Genomic DNA, 12,318 nt, shown 5'->3' with positions numbered 1-12,318 from the left:
ATATTCCAAAGTTTGGAGTCATCTGCAAAAAATAGAAACGGCACTATCAATCCTAACCTCAGGGCCGTTTCTTGGACGCTGTCAGAAGGGGGGCGCCGGCAGGGCACGGCAGGAGATGAGCGCTGTGCTTCCATTGTGGAAGCGCTCACTCATCTCCATAGTCATCTGTATCGCCCCCATGGGGGCTACTGGCACATGATAGGGGGGGGGGCTACTGGCACATGATAGGGGGGCTACTGGCACATGATAGGGGGGGCTACGAGCTACTGGAACATGATGGTGGGGGGGCCCTTATTTCTGGCACATGATTGGGGGGCATCTATGGGGGCACTTATTACTGGCACATTATTGGGTGGCACTATAGGGGCATCTACTGAGGCTAAAAAGAAGGGGTATTTTATATGGGGGGCTCTGTATAGGGGCATTTTATACTGGGACAAATTATGGTGGGTACTATGGGGAAGGGGAGTCCTATGGGGTCATCTACGGGGGCACTGAGAAGGGGTATTTTATATTGGCACATTATGGGAACATTAGCTCAACTGGGGGCATTACAAAGGGGGTATGTTTTGCACATTATAAGGAGAATTATTTCTACTGGGGGTGCATTATGGTGGTCTTTATTACTCCCCCATGGTATGACCCCTAGTAGCAGCACCAGCCTCTCCCTACTCTATCCCTCTGCCCTTTCTCCAAATCCTTATTATGAAATCTCTCTCTCATTAGGATAAAGCACAACATCAGCTCCACCGAGCCCCCCAGCCAAAGTGTTGAAGTGGTGTCCGAGATCCCCAAGGGCCAAGCCAAGTAATTGTAAGCTTTCATGTGCAGTATGTTTATGTTATACACATATAGCCTACACTGTGCCACACAATATACAGTATACCTCTACACTATTTATTGTACAGCATGGCACAGAGGTTATATTGTCCGGCATGGTGTAACCTCCATACATTTTATATACAGTAATCCGCCTTGCCATCTATGCTTTGAATTGTTTTTTTTTTTTTTTACATTTACTTGCGTGTGGTAGTCGAGACCTGCTGTGATTGGGTTTTAGTTAGTTATTAAATGCTAACATGACAGTTTTTTGGTTTTGCACATTATTGATGATTGTATTTCATGACTACTCTTCTAAGGGTATTGCCTTCCTTTATACTGCAGTTCTCCTGTACCACACTGCCTGCGACTTTTAGCAGTTTAAGCAGTAATTTATGATTTTCTTTTGCTCTCAATAAATCTTGTGTTAAGCATAAACAAAATAAAAAAAAATAATATGGTGAGACTGTTGCAAGTACTCTTTTGATATGATTTCATCGAGCAGTTTTGATGGGGGAGGGGGAAAGTTTTTTTGACACTCGCCCTGAGAGAAATTTTACCTAGAAACTGCACTGTCTAACCTCCAGGTCATTAATGAATAAAGAAAATAATAGTGGACCCAGCAGAGAACCTTGGGGTACACCACTTATAACCCGGGGACCATTCAGAGTAGAAATCATTGATCAGAACTCTTTGGATACGATCATGAGGCCAATTTTCTTTATCAATATTTTTTATTAGTTTTAAGAGAAAAGACATACATTGTTATACATAAAAAAGACAAATGGCTACACAGTCAGCGCTTTACATAGCCACATTGGCAGCACCAACTTAGCCGAAATCCATACAGCAGTAAAATACGCAGCAAACAAAAACGGACTAAGAAAAAAAAGGAAGAGAAAAAAGAAAAACATAAAACATACAGTGCAGTCATTAGACAATATTTGCCCAGGTATAATTTTTTACAGGTATAGTTTTGTAGAGATATACTTTTATACTACAGGACATCAAGCTATATGTTGAGTGTGCTTTGAGTACATCAGTCAGAGGATGGTAAGGTGAGCGGGGAGGCTCTCCATATGCCCCATTCCCTCTCGAACCTCCCTGCTGCGTCCCCAGCTCCCGTCAGCACACGCTCATGTATATAAGTAGAATTTAGCCTACGGATGATCTCAGTTAGGCTAGGAACGTGCCGTGATTTCCAGTTTTTTGCTATGGCTAATTTGGGTGAAAGAAAAAGGTGTCCCAGTACCACCCTCCCCTCACATGGTATCCTAACCAAATCAATCCATAAGAGAGTCAATGAAGGAGATGGCGGGAGCTGGAGACCCAGCAAATTCGAGGCAAGAGAGAATGTAGCCCTCCATATGTCCCGCAGCCTCGGACAAGACCACAAAATATGGTACAATGTACCTCTACCGCCACATCCCCGCCAACATAAATATGAGAAATCGGGAGAGATATGACTCAAGCGATCAGGCGTATAATACCACCTTAATGTGGTCTTCATCAAGGACTCATAATGCAAAGCACATCTAATATTTTTTGATATACAGGAAAAGGCCGCGGACCACTGCTCACCAGAGAACGTTAACCCCAAATCCCTTTCCCAAGTAAGCAGTGGGGTCGTTTTAACAAAATGATCCCTTATCCCCCATCATCATATACAAAGGCCGCAATCGTGTGCCTTGTGGCGGGGCCAATGACCACAGTTTAAAGACTTCCTGATTGCACACCAGATTAAACGGGCAATTAGCTGTTAAAAAATGTCTAATACACAAGTATTTATAAAAATCTGTGTGTGGAATCAGGAACAGTCTATGAAGGTGTTCAAAGGGGCAGAGGGTGTCCGAGAAATAGTTTGGAGAGAAGGTCCAATCCACCCAGCGCCCAAGACAATACCGAGATATTCGGAATAAGAAAATTAAGTATAGTTACTGGGGCGCTGGGTGGAAAGGATCCAGACTCCGAAGTACACAATCTATGAAATCAGACCCAATTTTCCAAAGCCATGAATACTAACGTCGGAAGGGATGGCCGATTAAATGTCGGATGAAGAGCTGCCAGTAGGAGGGTTTTTAAACTGCTGCCCGGGGATAATATTGTTTCTATACGTACCCACTGTTTCACATAGTTGCTCACCCACCATACCATTAATTGTGATACCTGCGAAGCCAGAAAGTACTCATAGATATTCGGGAGACCCAGTCCACCCCGAAGTTTAGATCTCTGCATTATTGCAGTTGCTATTCTGGGTCTATGCCGTTTCCAAATTAATGCATTAATCAACTTGGAGCACTTCTGAAAGAAACTGCTTGGGGGAATGATAGGTAGTGTCTTAAATATGTACAGGAGTTTTGGGAGGGTGAACATCTGAAAGGATGCAATACGACCCACCCAAGACACCTCATATTTAGCCAAATTATCAAGGTCCTTCTCTAAGACCCTTAACAGTGGGACATAATTTACCGCGAATAACTTCTTAAATGACGCTGTAAGCTTTATCCCCAGATAGTCAATTTGGCTATTTTGCCAGTCTAAATCAAAGGTATCCTTCAGCTTCTTCATCTGGATAGGAGGGATGTTTATTGGAAGAGCCTGAGATTTGAGAGCATTCAGTTTATAAAATGAGAGATCTCCGAATCGGGTTATAACATCAATGGCAGCTGTAAGAGATGTTTGGGGTTTTGACAACGTCAAAATGATGTCGTCTGCATATAGGCTGACTTTATATTCTATACCCCCTATACCAACTCCTTCCATATCTGGACAATGGCGAAGGGCTTGAGCTAAGGGCTCTATGGTCAAAATAAATATCAAGGGAGACAGGGGGCAACCCTGGCGGGTACCATAACTAATATCAAAGGGGTCCGAAAGTGCTCCATTGACCGACACTCTAGCACTTGGTTGGGTATAAAGTGCCCTGATAGCCGCCAGAATTGCTCCCGAGAATCCCATCCTCCCTAACACCGAGAAGGCAAACCGCCAATTAATGCGGTCAAACGCCTTCTCGGCGTCCAAAGTGACCAAAAGAGTTGGAATTTTCACTCTCTGGATATAGTCCAGGATATTTAATGTCCGCCTGGTATTATCCTGTAGCTGCCTTCCTCTTACGAATTCCACCTGGTACATATGGATAAGCGTTGTAATACAAGGGGCTAGACGGCTTGCCTAAACTTTTGCATAAATTTTTGCATCTGTATTTAACAGCGAAATCGGACGGTAACCCCTTACGTCATCAGAGGGAGGATCAGTTTTCGGAATGGTGACTATCGTCGCCTCCAGCATCTCTTTTGGAGGACAACCCGTGTTCACCATTTCCAAAAAAAATTGACATAAATAGGGAGAAAGTTCTTTTTGGAATAACTTATAATATGTGTTTGAGAAACCGTCTGGTCCTCGCGCTTTATTATTCGGTAGTTTCACAATAACTTCAAGAATTTCCTGCTCTGTCACTGGGGAATTTAATTTCCCTAGCTGGGCCTCAGTAAGGCTCGGGAGGTCAATGGAATCTAAAAACTGATCTATGGCCACCGATGTTACGGGAGACATATCCGACGAAGATTCTAAATTATAGAGGGTTTTATAAAAATCCTGAAAGGAATTTGCTATACCTTGTGGATCAATAATCTTTTTATTCGTCGGTTTTGACGTTATATAAGGGATCTTACTTTTAGTAGTTCTCTCCTTTAATCTACGGGCTAACAGTTTCCCTGATTTATTGTCCTGTGCATAATATAATGCACGGGTCTTTTTTAAATCATTCTCATATTTACAAAGTAAATGCTCTTTCAATTGAAGGCGGAGATTCTGCAACTGAGTTCCCATAATGTCAGAGGGGCTCATTTTATTACTAGATTCCAAGGACCTAATCTGTATAGTCAAAGCGGTTATCCGCTCCTCTCTCTCCTTCTTTGCTCTACATCCAGCTTTAATGAGCAGACCTCGCATATAAGCCTTGTGGGCATTCCAGAGAGAGAAGGGATTAGACACAGATCCATCATTGATGCGAAAAAATTCTTAGACCCTCCTGCAGTATTAATTTATGTTTAGGGTGCTCCAATAAGTATGTATTATTACGCCAAAGAAAGCAGGGGGGTCTATTAGAATCCTCGCCAATTGTCAAGGTAACCGGCGCATGATCGGACCATGTAATCATCTCTATGGTGGAACATACTGCTGTGCTTAACAAATGGCGATTGACCAAAAAGAGATCAATCCTGGAGTATGTTTGGTGAACATTTGAAAAAAAGGAAAAATACTTTTCTCCATCATGGTGAAACCTCCACACATCATAGAGATCCTCTCTCAATAAGAGGGAGTTGAGACCCCGGGGGGACCCTCCAACCCCAGATGACGAATCCATAACTGGATCCAAAATAGAGTTGAAATCTCCACCCCAGAGGATCAAGCCCCTCTTAACAGCATTCACCTTAGTCACTAATTTACGTCAAAAATCCAGCTGATGCTTATTCGGAGCGTATACAAATACCATGGTGTAAATCACACTATTTATGGATGCCACCATAATAATGTATCGCCCATTATGGTCAATTATGGATTCAAGCGTTTGGAACGCAACCGAATCCCTAATTGCCACCATCACTCCTCTCTGCTTTTTCGTATAGTGAGAATGCAAGATATATGGGAAATGGATATTTTTAAGTCTATACGCATCCTCCTTCAACAGATGTGTCTCAGTTGCACAAACTATATCCCCTTTCAGGGTCTCTGCTTCCCTCCACAGCATGGACCTCTTGAACGGGCTGTTTAGGCCCTTCACATTTATTGCAACAATTTTATGAACCATAGGTCCGTGGGTCCATGCTGTGGAGGGATTGCTCCCCTGCCGACTCAAGTCTATCCCACATTAAAGCCTGTAGGCAATATATCTTATCCTTGCACTGCCAAACAAAAAACATAAAATCACAAACAATTCTGCGTAAGAAAACAACAAAATAAAGCATAATTAATTTAAGACAAACAAAAACCCGGCATGTAATGCCGTTAATCCTTTGAAGGGACATATACTTCGGCTCATGGCCAAAAAGGACTGCTCGGCGCTGCCCCAGCAATCTCTACCCCAATAGATTCCCATGGGCCCATTCAACGATGGGACCTCTTCCCCTGAGTCACTAAATGCCATTCAGAGTCCAGGGAGGTAGGTGGACTTTGACTTTGGTCCGGAATTTCCATCTTGATATTCCAAGAGTCTAACAACTGCTTCCCGGACTTTAGGGAAGTTATAACATGAACAGTTCCCTGATGGTGGATCAGGACTTTGGTCGGGAATCCCCATCTATAAGGAATATTACTCCATCGCAAAGCAGCAGTAAACGCGCCCAACTGACGGCGCTGTTGCAGAGTAGTAGCAGATAAGTCCGCAAAAACTTTAATCTGATAGTACGGGGAAGGCAAAGTACCTAGTTTTCTGGACGCTGCAAGCAGCGCTTCTTTAATATGAAAAAAATGAACTCGTACCAGGAGATCTCTCGGTAGTGAGCTGGGGAGATACTTTGGTCTCATCACCCTATGCGCTCTATCTAGGGTTAAATCCTGTAAAGTAAGCTCTGGGATCAGGACTTTCATTAGGTTCTATAGGTAAGGAATAAGATCTTTCGGAGCAATTTCCTCAGCAACCCCTCAAAATTTAAGATTGTTCCGGCGTGATCTATCTTCTAAATCAACTACCTTTGCTTTGAGCCACGCTATTTCCCCCTTCAAATCGTTGTGAGCCTCTTTAAGCTGATTATAGGAGACAGCGTAGTCCTCCATCTTAGATTCAATAGAGTCCACCCTGTTCCCCACCTCTGCCACCGCAATCTGAAGCGGGCGAACCAGGGAAGTTAAATCTTTATGAATAGAATCACTAAAAAAGACCAGCATGTCTTTCAATAAATTGCCTGATGCAGGTTGATCATCAGTAGGGATCGCCTGAATTGTTAGGGTGGTATAATCGATCACCTCGCTCACCTCAATCATCGGAGTCTCCCCCTCGAGCTGTACTCTCACTCGTATCTGTCCCTCTCCAAGCGGCTTTAAAGATGGAATCAGAGGAGTAACATACCTCTGAGGGCTCTCCGTCTGCGGACCGCGGGGATCTCTGGGCCTCTCACGCCCGGTTTGGAGACCTACCGCTGCAGGTGGAAGTGCATCCGACTGTGAATTTGCCGTCGTCTCACATCGGGGGATGTTCCGAGCCTCTTCTGCTTCCGGGTTTCGCTGATGGGGTGGTAGAGGCAATAGTGGAGGCGATGGAATGTCTCCAGGAGGGGTTCCTTTTTCCACGAAAGCATCCAACTTCCCCTGTTTCTTCCCGGACCTCATAACTCTGGTCATTCTCACCAATTCCCACTTTTTCAGCCGTAGCGTAGGCTCAATTGCGGAGTACGGGGTCCGTTATACCGCTGTCGCTGGGATAGCCGAAGCAGGAGCAACGCCGGAGCTCTCACCTCACGCAGCCATCTTACTCAGCCGGCAAGCCACGCCCCATTCTAACCCCATTCATGAGGCCAATTTTCAATCCAATGACAAATTATATATTTTAAAGGGATTCTGTCACCAGTTTTCAACCCTGTCAGCTAAACATATGCTGATGTTCAGGGCCTCATCACGATTCCTAATGTGTGCTTATAAATGTGATCTGTGGGCTTATTTAGCTAAAAAACAGCTTTTACTAACCTGTCAGTCAATCAAATGAGGTGCCCAAGGGGATGTGAAGCGATGCCAGGTGCCGGCCGCACCCGCCGCCGTTCGTGCCCAGCGACGCCTTTCCGGACTTCTGCGCCGCCTCCTAATCCTTGTGCCGCCTCTTGCTCTCCCTCCCCCTCCTCCTGCTGTAAGATCTCGGTTGAGTGAAGTGCCGGCGCATGTGCACTTCGCTGGAAAAAGCCAAATGGAGAAGTCCGCACGGGCGCATCAGGCAGAGGCCTGTGCGCACGCGCAAGATCTTACAGCAAGAGGAGGGGGGAGGGAGGGAGAGCGAGAGGCGGCACAAGGATTAGGAGGCGGCGCAGAAGTCCGGAAAGGCGGCGCTGGGCACGAACGGCGGCGGGTGCGGCCGGCACCTGGCATCGCTTCACATCCCCTTGGGCACCTTATTTGATTGACAGACAGGTTAGTAAAAGCTGTTTTTAGCTAAATAAGCCCACAGATCACATTTATAAGCACACATTAGGAATCGTGATGAGGCCCTGAGCATCAGCATATGTTTAGCGGACGGGGTTGAAAACTGGTGACAGAATCCCTTTAAACTAATAGACCTCAATTTACCAATTAGCCGTGTGGGACAGTATCAAATGCCTTCACAAGTTCCAAAAACACAATAGCCACAGCTTCCCTATGTCCAGGCTTCTACTCACTATCTCATAAAAACAAAATCAGGTTAGTTTGACAACTTCTGTTCTTAGTAAAACCATGTTGGCTATCACTTATTATATTATTTACAGTTACATAATATTGTATGTAGTCCAGTAGAAGGCCCTCAAACATTTTTTCCACCATGGATGTTAAGTTTACTAGTCTATAATTTATGGTGAAGACCTACCACCCTTTTTGAAAATGGGCACCACATTCGCCTTGCGCCAGTCCCTTGGTACAATGCCTGTCATTAGGGAATCTGAAAATATTAGGGCTGCAAAGATTAAATCGACGTTATCGATTATATAGGGATAGGGAGAGGTGAGAGGGGAGGGAAAAAAAGCGAAAAAGACATTATGGCGAAACAGGTGGGAGGAAAACTCAACTGAATTTGGACAATTCTATTTCCCCAGGCGCAAAGAAATTAGACCGGTCCAAACAACAGTTCATAACGAGTATGAGCAAGCAGATGAGCTCCCCCAAAAAATGTTTACAAAAAAAAAAACAAAAAAAACGGAAGATGCCTCTCTAGAGGGAGGAAATCTGGAGTCCCAGCTAGCAGAACAGAGTATTTTTTATATACCTGATAAGGGAAGGAAGGAGGGGGATGATTCCCAGATTGAAGAGCGAGGTATCAGAGTTAAACTCAGGAGCAGAGGCTAGTAAAACAGATGTAGGGCAATTACCTAGCCTGCAAGAAATCTTTTTAGAGATAAAAAAAAAGTGTAACTCTGCAATAATGAACCTCTCTCTTCAGGTGGGACATGTAAAAGAAAATCTAGGACTACTTCGAGCGGATCTGCATAAATACACTGCTCAAAAAAATAAAGGGAACACTTAAACAACACAATGTAACTCCAAGTCAATCACACTTCTGTGAAATCAAACTGTCCACTTAGGAAGCAACACTGAGTGACAATCAATTTCACATGCTGTTGTGCAAATGGGATAGACAACAGGTGGAAATTATAGGCAATTAGCAAGACACCCCCAATAAAGGAGTGGTTCTGCAGGTGGTGATCACAGACCACTTCTCAGTTCCTATGCTTCCTGGCTGATGTTTTGGTCACTTTTGAATGCTGGCGATGCTTTCATTCTAGTGGTAGCATGAGACGAAGTCTACAACCCACACAAGTGGCTCAGGTAGTGCAGCTTATCCAGGATGGCACATCAATGCGAGCTGTGGCAAGAAGGTTTGCTGTGTCTGTCAGCGTAGTGTCCAGAGCATGGAGGCGCTACCAGGAGACAGGCCAGTACATCAGGAGACGTGGAGGAGGCCGTAGGAGGGCAACAACCCAGCAGCAGGACCGCTACCTCCACCTTTGTGCAAGGAGGAACAGGAGGAGCACTGCCAGAGCCCTGCAAAATGACCTCCAGCAGGCCACAAATGTGCATGTGTCTGCTCAAATGGTCAGAAACAGACTCCATGAGGGTGATATGAGGGCCCGACATCCACAGGTGGGGGTTGTGCTTACAGCCCAACACCGTGCAGGACGTTTGGCATTTGCCAGAGAACACCAAGATTGGCAAATTCGCCACTGGCGCCCTGTGCTCTTCACAGATGAAAGCAGGTTCACACTGAGCACGTGACAGACGTGACAGAGTCTTGAGACGCCGTGGAGAACGTTCTGCTGCCTGCAACATCCTCCAGCATGACCGGTTTGGCATTGAGTCAGTAATGGTGTGGGGTGGCATTTCTTTGGAGGGCCGCACAGCCCTCCATGTGCTCGCCAGAGGTAGCCTGACTGCCATTAGGTACCGAGATGAGATCCTCAGACCCCTTGTGAGACCATATGCTGGTGCGGTTGGCCCTGGGTTCCTCCTAATGCAAGACAATGCTAGACCTCATGTGGCTGGAGTGTGTCAGCAGTTCCTGCAAGACGAAGGCATTGATGCTATGGACTGGCCCGCCCGTTCCCCAGACCTGAATCCAATTGAGCACATCTGGGACATCATGTCTCGCTCTATCCACCAACGTCACGTTGCACCAAAGACTGTCCAGGAGCTGGCAGATGCTTTAGTCCAGGTCTGGGAAGAGATCCCTCAGGAGACCGTCCGCCACCTCATCAGGAGCATGCACAGGCGTTGTAGGGAGGTCATACAGGCATGTGGAGGCCACACACACACTACTGAGCCTCATTTTGACTTGTTTTAAGGACATTACATCAAAGTTGGATCAGCCTGTAGTGCGTTTTTCCACTTTAGTTTTGAGGGTGACTCCAAATCGAGACCTCCATGGGTTGAAAAATTTTATTTCCATTTTTTTTATTTTTGTGTGATTTTGTTGTCAGCACATTCAACTATGTAAAGAACAAAGTATTTCAGAAGAATATTTAATTAACTCAGATCTAGGATGTGTTATTTTTGTGTTCCCTTTATTTTTTTGAGCAGTGTATAAGAACAGATTGGAAGAGGCTGAAAAGAGTGTTTCAGATGTAGTGTATTTATTACAGAGAACAGTTAAAGAGATCCGGGGGGGGGGGGGGGGGGGGTGAATGAAAACAAAGCAATTAAAACTAAGCTACTTGATATGGAAAACAGATCTAGGAGAGCCAATATAAAGTGTATGGGGTTCTCTGAGGGGGTAGAGGGAAGAGATGGGGCCCTTTTTATGCAGGAAATGATTAGGGAAATGTTTGGACAGGAGGTGATAAGGCATTCAGACTTTGTAGAACGTGCACATAGATTATCCACCAAAGTACCGCCCCCTGGAGCAAGACCCAGGACACTATTGGTCAAGTTTTTATCTTCGAGGGATAGAGATGAAATCATCCACAGGGCGAGGAAGAAAAAGAAACTAGATTATAAGGGGGCCCCAAGTGATGCTATTTTCGAATTATGCGAGACAGACCCAGAAGGATGGAGGTCGATTTATTGAAATTAAAAAAGGAGCTCTGCATGAAGAAGGGGGGGGGGGGGGGTTCAATATTCAATGATATTTCCTACTAAATTAAGGGTGGAATGGAAAGGGAAAACGAGAATTAGGCCTCTTTCAGACAGGCGTTGCGGGAAAATGTGCGGGTGCGTTACGGGAACACCCGCGATTTTTCTGCGCGAGTGCAAAACATTGTAATGCGTTTTGCACTCGCATGAGAAAAATCACGCATATTTGGTACCCGAACTTCACAGAAGTTCGGGCTTTGGATCGGTGTTCTGTAGATTGTATTATTTTTCCCTTATAACATGGTTATAAGGGAAAATAATAGCATTCTGAATACAGAATGCATAGTAAAATTGCGCTGGAGGGGGTAAAAAAATAAAATAAAAATATAAATAAAAATTTAACTCCCCTTAGTCCACTTGATCGCGATGCCAGCATCTCCTTCTGTCTCCTTTGCTGAACAGGACCTGTGGTGAGCAGTCATTACAGGTCAAGGACCTTTGATGATGTCACTCCGGTCCTTTACCTGTAATGAATGCTCACCACAGGTCCTGTTCAGCAAAGGAGACAGAAGGAGATGCCTGCATCGCGATCAAGTGGACTAAGGCGAGTTAAATTACTATTTATATTTTTTTTAACCCCTCCAGCGCTATTTTACTATGCATTCTGTATTCAGAATGCTATTATTTTCCCTTATAACCATGTTATAAGGGAAAATAATAATGATCGGGTCTCCATCCCGATCGTCTCCTAGCAACCGTGCGTGAAAATCGCACCGCATCCGCACTTGCGATTTTCACGCAACCCCATTCACTTCTATAGGGCCTGCGTTGCGTGAAAAACGCACAATATAGAGCATCCTGCGATTTTCACGCAACGCACAAGTGATGCGTGAAAATCACCCCTCATGTGAACAGCCCCATAGAAATGAATGGGTCGGTATTCAGTGCGGGTGCAATGCGTTCAACTCACGCATTGCATCCGTGCGGAATACTCACCCGTGTGAGAAAGGGGCCTTAGGATAGGATAGGTAGACAAGGGTGGGTGAAAAGGATGATTTAAAATTGTAATAGTCGAATTGATGTTGTATTTTGAATGGAAATCTTAACTGTATAAATGTTTGATTATTTAATAAAAGAAAAAAATAAATAATAATGAAATTACAAGATCCAGAAGAGAATCACCTCTAGTAGGATCTTCTACAAACTGGCCCCTAAAATGATGCTGCAAAAAACTGAGGAATTAGGCTAGGGCTACAC

General features: G+C 44.8%; 1 protein-coding gene across 3 annotated transcripts in view; it reads right to left on the bottom strand.

Moving 5' to 3' along the window:
- SLC25A17 (solute carrier family 25 member 17) overlaps window positions 1-12,318 on the bottom strand; it is a 490,576-nt gene that overhangs the window by 398,755 nt on the left and 79,503 nt on the right. The window lies entirely within an intron of this gene.

This window comes from Bufo bufo, chromosome 9 (genome assembly GCF_905171765.1).
Source record: "Bufo bufo chromosome 9, aBufBuf1.1, whole genome shotgun sequence".
Lineage (NCBI taxonomy): Eukaryota > Metazoa > Chordata > Amphibia > Anura > Bufonidae > Bufo > Bufo bufo.
The sequence above is the reverse complement of the archived record's forward strand: the minus strand, read 5'-3'. Positions and strand labels throughout refer to the sequence as shown.